This window comes from Piliocolobus tephrosceles, unplaced genomic scaffold (assembly GCF_002776525.5).
Source record: "Piliocolobus tephrosceles isolate RC106 unplaced genomic scaffold, ASM277652v3 unscaffolded_1473, whole genome shotgun sequence".
In the NCBI taxonomy this organism is placed as follows: Eukaryota; Metazoa; Chordata; class Mammalia; order Primates; family Cercopithecidae; genus Piliocolobus; species Piliocolobus tephrosceles.
In genome coordinates, this window is record NW_022296232.1 from 3,848 (window position 1) to 9,897 (window position 6,050).

Consider the following 6,050-nt stretch of genomic DNA (forward strand, 5'->3'; position numbering starts at 1 on the left):
TAGCAGGTGTGGATAAAAAAGTAAATGAATGTGATAATGTGAGAAGAGTGAAAGAGCTTCATTTGATGATTAGACATCTGAAGTGATTTTACTTTTATTTTATTCACTTTAAGCCAATCATGAAATTTCACAGTGATTTCTCAGGTAGGAGCAGAAGGAAGACAGTGTTAAGAATCACTGGGGCTGTGGCCCAGTTGGCCTGAGGAGGTACAGGCAGGGTGGGTCCTCACTGGGGCAGCTGGAGGGGCACAGACTGCCCTGCTAGAAGGTAGATGATGTTGTGAGAGCGTGAGAACTGGTATGCAATGTCATCTGCAGCTTCTGGCTTGTGCAGCTCAATCTAGCCATCACCTGTGGTGGCCAGTGAGTTGGCACTCAGCTCAGCTGCCTTGGAGACTCCCTTGGCAGAGATCATGGCCACCTTTTTCTGCTGCTCAGACTTTTCCATCATGAATCTGGCCCTCTGATTCCTGCTGAGCCACCGGTTTCACTCCTACCACTTCTGTGAACTCCTTCCCAAAGGTCAGATGTGTTAAGGATACATCATCCAAGATGAACTTAAAGGTGGGTGCTTAGTCTGTAAGGTCATTGCTAACCTGCCTTGGAGACCAGCTCTCTCTGGGTGATCAGTTCTCCAGCATCAAAGTAAGCCATCAGTAACATGAGAATCTTTTCACATCATCTAGGATGAGCTTAAAGGTGGCTGCTTGCTCCATTAGGTCATTGTTAACCTGCCTGGAGACTAGCTCTCTCTGGGTGATCAGTTCTCCAGTATCAAAGTAAGCAATCAGTAATGTGAGGATCTCTTAGTGATGTACAGCAGCACACGCTCATCATAGCCCTCTCCAATGCTGGTGAAGATGTGAGGAAGCTGGCTAGTGACAGGCTGGAAGACAATGTGCACTGTAATCTTGACATTCTGTAAATCTTCACTACCAGTGATGACTGGTGTGTAGCAGTCAACGATAATTGGTTTCTGTACCAATAGGATGAGAATGTGAGTTCCTTTCCCTACTGCGATGTCCTGTACTCCATGGAATCTGCCAAAGATTTAGCTCTGTGCTCAGTATCCACATAATATAAGGCAGAGCTCACCATGCCTCCTGTAACAGCTAGGGCCAGGCTAAACTTGGCAATGGACTCTAATACTTTGGCAGCCATGTTTCCTTCTGCTGGACTCTTTCACAGCCAGCTTCTGTTCCCTGTTCTTTAAATTAAGTCAGTTTTTCCTTCATGTATTTTGATGCATTTTTGTTAGATATGAATACATTTATAACTGTTATATTTTCCTGATATATTGACCCTTTTATCACAACAAAATATCTTTGTCTCTAATAATATTTCTTGTCTTAAAATCTATTTTGTCTGTTATTGATATAGAGTCTTACTTTTGCTATTTCAATTATTTTACTTTCAACCTATTTGTGTCTTTGAATGTAAGACACAATACAAACAGCATATAGTTGAATCTTGCTTTTTTTTCCCCAGTGTGACAATCTCTGCATTTTGATTATGGTGTTAGACCTTTCACACTTAATGTAATTATTTATTAGTTTGATTTATATTTGTCATTTTGCTAATTATTTTCTATATGTCTTATGTCTTTTTTGTTCCTCTGGTCCTTTTTTACTGCCTTCTTTTGTGTGTTGAAATATTTCTTAGAATAGTGTTTTAATTTCTGTTTATTTTTTAATCTATATATCATTGAGTCATTTTCTTATTGGTTTGCCTCGGGATTGTAGTATGCACCCTAGTTGATCACTTTTACCAACTAAATTCTGGCAAAATGTAGAAGCTGTGCTCCATAAAGTTCCATTCTCTCCCCCTCCTTTGTGCTATTATTGATATCTATCTATCTATCTATCTATCTATCTATCTATCTATCTACCTACCTACCTACCTACCTATCTATCTATCTATCTATAACGCCCTTCTCTAAATAAACCCAGCAATACATTGTTATATACTTGGTACTTTATATTACTTTATGACTTTTAAAAAATAAAGAAAATAAAGGAAAATATATTTATAGAACCTCTTATATTAAGTCATATATTTCCCATTTCTGGTGCTTTTCATTTCTTCCTGTGAATTCAACTTACTGTTTGGTGACATTTCCATTTATTATGAAAGTTGATCGTCCTTTAGTATTCCTTGTAAGGCAGTTCTGCTAGTAACAAACTCATTCAGTCTTCATTTATCTAGAATGTCTTGCCTTTAGTTTTGAGGGATAGTTTTGCTGGATATAGCATTCTTGGCTAACATTTCCTCTCTGGCACTTTGAGTTATCATCTCATTGTTTTCTGGTTTCAAATGTTCAGATGAGAAGTCAACCATTAATCATGCTGATGCTCCCTTGTACGTGATGGGTCATTTTTCTCTATCTGGTTTCAATATTACCTTTTTGTCTTTCTTTACACTTTCCACAGTTTAACAATGATGTATCTGTTTGTGGACTTCTTTGTATTTATCAAATTTTGACTCATTTGGCTTCTTTGATGTGTAGGTTAATGTTTTTCATCACATTTGGGAAATTTTTGGCCATTATTTCTTCAAATATTTATCCCATACTTTTTTTGTTGTTCTCCCCTCTTTCTGAAGACAACTGTTATACACATGTTAGTAAATACATTGTCCCACTGGTCTCTGAGGTTCTATCCATTTTCTTCTATTTCTCCCACTCTCTTTTACGGATAGGATAATTTCTATTGATCTATCTTCAAGGTCACTGATACTTTCTTTTGTCTTCTTGAATCTATTGTTGAGCTCCTCTAGTGAGTATTTTATTTAACATATTGTGCTTTTCAATGCCAAAATTCCAATTTGATTCTTTTTATTATTTCTATTTGCTTATTAAGATTCTCTATTTGTTGAGTCGTCTTTCCCACTTTTCTTTAACCCTTTACACATAATTCCTTTTAGTTGTTTGAATGTGTTATTATAGCTACTTTGAAGTCTTTCTCTGCTAAATTCAACCTCTAAGGACATAAAGATAGATAGTTTCCACTGGCTGCCTTTTTTTCTCTGACTTAATCACACTTGCCTGTTTCTTTGTGTTTCTCATATTTTGGTTGTTCTTAAAAACTGGATTTTTTAAAGAATGTAATGTAGCAACTCTGGATTCTCATTCCTTCATCAACTCTAGGTTATTTGTTGTTGTTTGCTTGCTTCTTTGTTTAGTAACCTGTGGGCTAAATCTGTGGATTCTCTTTAATATGGTGTGTGGCTACTGAGATTTCTGCTTTTTTTATTATTTATTTTTATTTTTAAGTCTGGCTTCTGAGAGGTCATTCCTATGTCTGCTTAGCTCAGTGGTCAGCAAATGATTGGAAACAGTTGTGCCTAAGCATCTTGAGCCAATAAATCTTATGTTCTCTGCTGGTGGATCTGTGAGTGGTTAGAAAAACAACGCTGTAGAATCCTACTCTTCATAGCTGATGTTCAGCAGTTTCAAGCATAAACATTGCTAAATGTTTTTATTCAATTTCTAGATACCGGAATGGTTTGTAATTTTTTTAATCAATTTTGTCTAACTTTAGAGTTGCTTTTTTGAGAAGAGAATTTGCTGACTTCTTTGCTCTCCTTTAATGAGGTTTTGTCTTTGCTATAGCTATAAGCTTGAAAGTCTTAAAGTCTCTGCTTAATTCAGCTTAGTGTTTGCTGTGAGCCAGACACAATGCTGGGTTGTGAAGAAGAGTAAATATACAGTTGTTGCTTCCAAGATATCATCCAAGGGAGGGGTAGAGAATGGAACTTAGAAGTAGGTTGAGCGGGTGGGGCTAACATTAATTGAGAAACTATTTTATGCTAATGCCTGTGCCAGAGGTCTTATATACATTCCTTCATTTAATGATAAAATGAACTAGTGCTTTCTTGACCTACATCTGAAATATGCTTAAGTATTAGGAATTATTTAAAAATAAATTTTATTGGTTTTTAAATTTTATTTGTTTTATTTTTATAGAGATGGGGTCTCGCTATGTTGCCTAGACTAGTCTCAAACTCCTGGCCTCAGGCAATCCTCATACCTTGGCATCTCAAAGTGCTCATATTACAAGTGTGAGCCACTGCATCCGGACTGGTTTTTGCTTTAATATAAAAAAGTATAAAGCAGGAGAAAATTGCACACAATCTGATTCTTCACATACTCACTAAAATTAGTTCAAAATAGAAAATTAAAGAGAAAGTACCTATGAACATGGTTAGAAGTTCTTAAGAGTAATGAGGTATAAGAAGAAAAGTTAAAGCCCTGCTCACTTGTCTTTCACTCCAAAGGCAATAATCTTTAACAATTTCTATAAATTTTTCACAGACTTTTTTTCTATACGTATATTAGCATGTAGGTAAGTGTCTATTTTTGCTCATTTATATAAAAGGGATTATGCTATAACACTTTCTGTTTTTCACTTTTTACTTTGTCTTGGAGATTTTCTCATATTAGTACATACAGTGAGACTTCCATTTAACAGTTGTGCAGTATCCCATCATATGAACATATCAGTTCAGTATTGATAATTATTTAGGTTGCTTCCAGTTCATGTAATTTGAAAAACATTTTCAAATATGTTTCTACTATACATTATTACAAATAAAATCCTGGTTTTATATACTTTCTTTGAATAGGAATTGGCAAGCTGTCTTCTGAAAAATTGCATATTTTATTCTTCTGCCGTTTGTTTATGAATGAGCTTCATTCTCCCACGACCCCATCAATCCTCAAAATTCTCAAACCTGATGGGTAAAACAATTGTGTGAATTTTAAAAGCTCACACAGCCTAGAACATATATAAGCAAATAAATAGTGTTTTATACTTTCATACTGTTAATGATACCATTAGTCAAAATCCATAATAAATTCTTTTGAAAATGACTTTCAGAACAACTTAATATGCTACCTATCTCCAAATCACTTCTTCCTTTATATTTGTACTTTATTTTTGATTCCCAATGATATTCTTCAACTTGAGTGGTGACACAAAGGCTCTGTTTGGGGATTCTCTCTCCTCATTTCAATAATAGCCTTCAATAACTCCTAATAATAATAAAAACAAGACCCAGTAAGAAAATTGTGAACATAAGAATTTCTAGAACAATTGTTATTTATATTGATTTGTATCATATAATCAATTCAAAATAAGTGATCTCAATAGAAACTTCAAGACAAGTCCACTCTCACTCAACTTCTGACCCTCCGTATATAAATCTCTCCATATAGAAAAGAATCTTCCAAGACATGCATTTTATTCATAGGGCTTTGAACAAAGGCAGTATAACGTAATGCCACTCAGTCATATTTTATGGGGTAGGTCTTAAAGATACAACCATGAGCAAAAAGAAGCCTGGTATTTGCTTTAATGCAGCTTACAGTCTAACATGAGATAGAGACATTAATCAAGCAATCATACACACAAACACATGATATTTATATATATGTGTGTGTGTATGTATACACATATACATACTATATATGTGTTTTAATATATATATATATATATATATATATAGTGTGCCTATATACACATACATACATATACACATGTATAATTAAAAACCTAGGTAAATGCTCTAAATAAATAAAATAGCTTACTAAAAGGTTACTATATATCAGGCACTGTGATAAGTGCTTTATAGATATTATATCCTACAAGTCTGAACAACTCTTAAGAGGTAGGAATTTATGATTATCACCAACTAACAGATAAGAAGCTAAGAGTCATAGAAGAGAAGGAAATTGCCCAAGCTGCGTACCTAACAAGTGATGGAGGTAGGATTCCTTTCCAGGCAGTCTAATTTCAGTGGCTGTGAGCTTAACCACTGGCTCTACTGCCCTTCTCTCAGTGTGAATGCATTTTAGAAAACTGACCTAGTCCAGGGAGTTCAGGATTGCCTGAGCCAGACCATGCTGGACCTTCTAATCTACATTAAACACATTTGACCTTCATCCCAACACTGATGGGAAGCCATGAAATGATTTTAAACAGGAAACAATAGAATTATATTTAAGATTTGAAAAGATCACTCTTGTGGTAGCTTGGAAAATGGATTAGAAA

The 6,050-nt window shown here is 35.1% G+C and overlaps 1 pseudogene; it reads right to left on the reverse strand.

Moving 5' to 3' along the window:
• Positions 1–226: 226 nt before the first annotated feature.
• LOC113220515 lies at positions 227–1,161 on the reverse strand (annotated as a pseudogene).
• Positions 1,162–6,050: the final 4,889 nt, after the last annotated feature.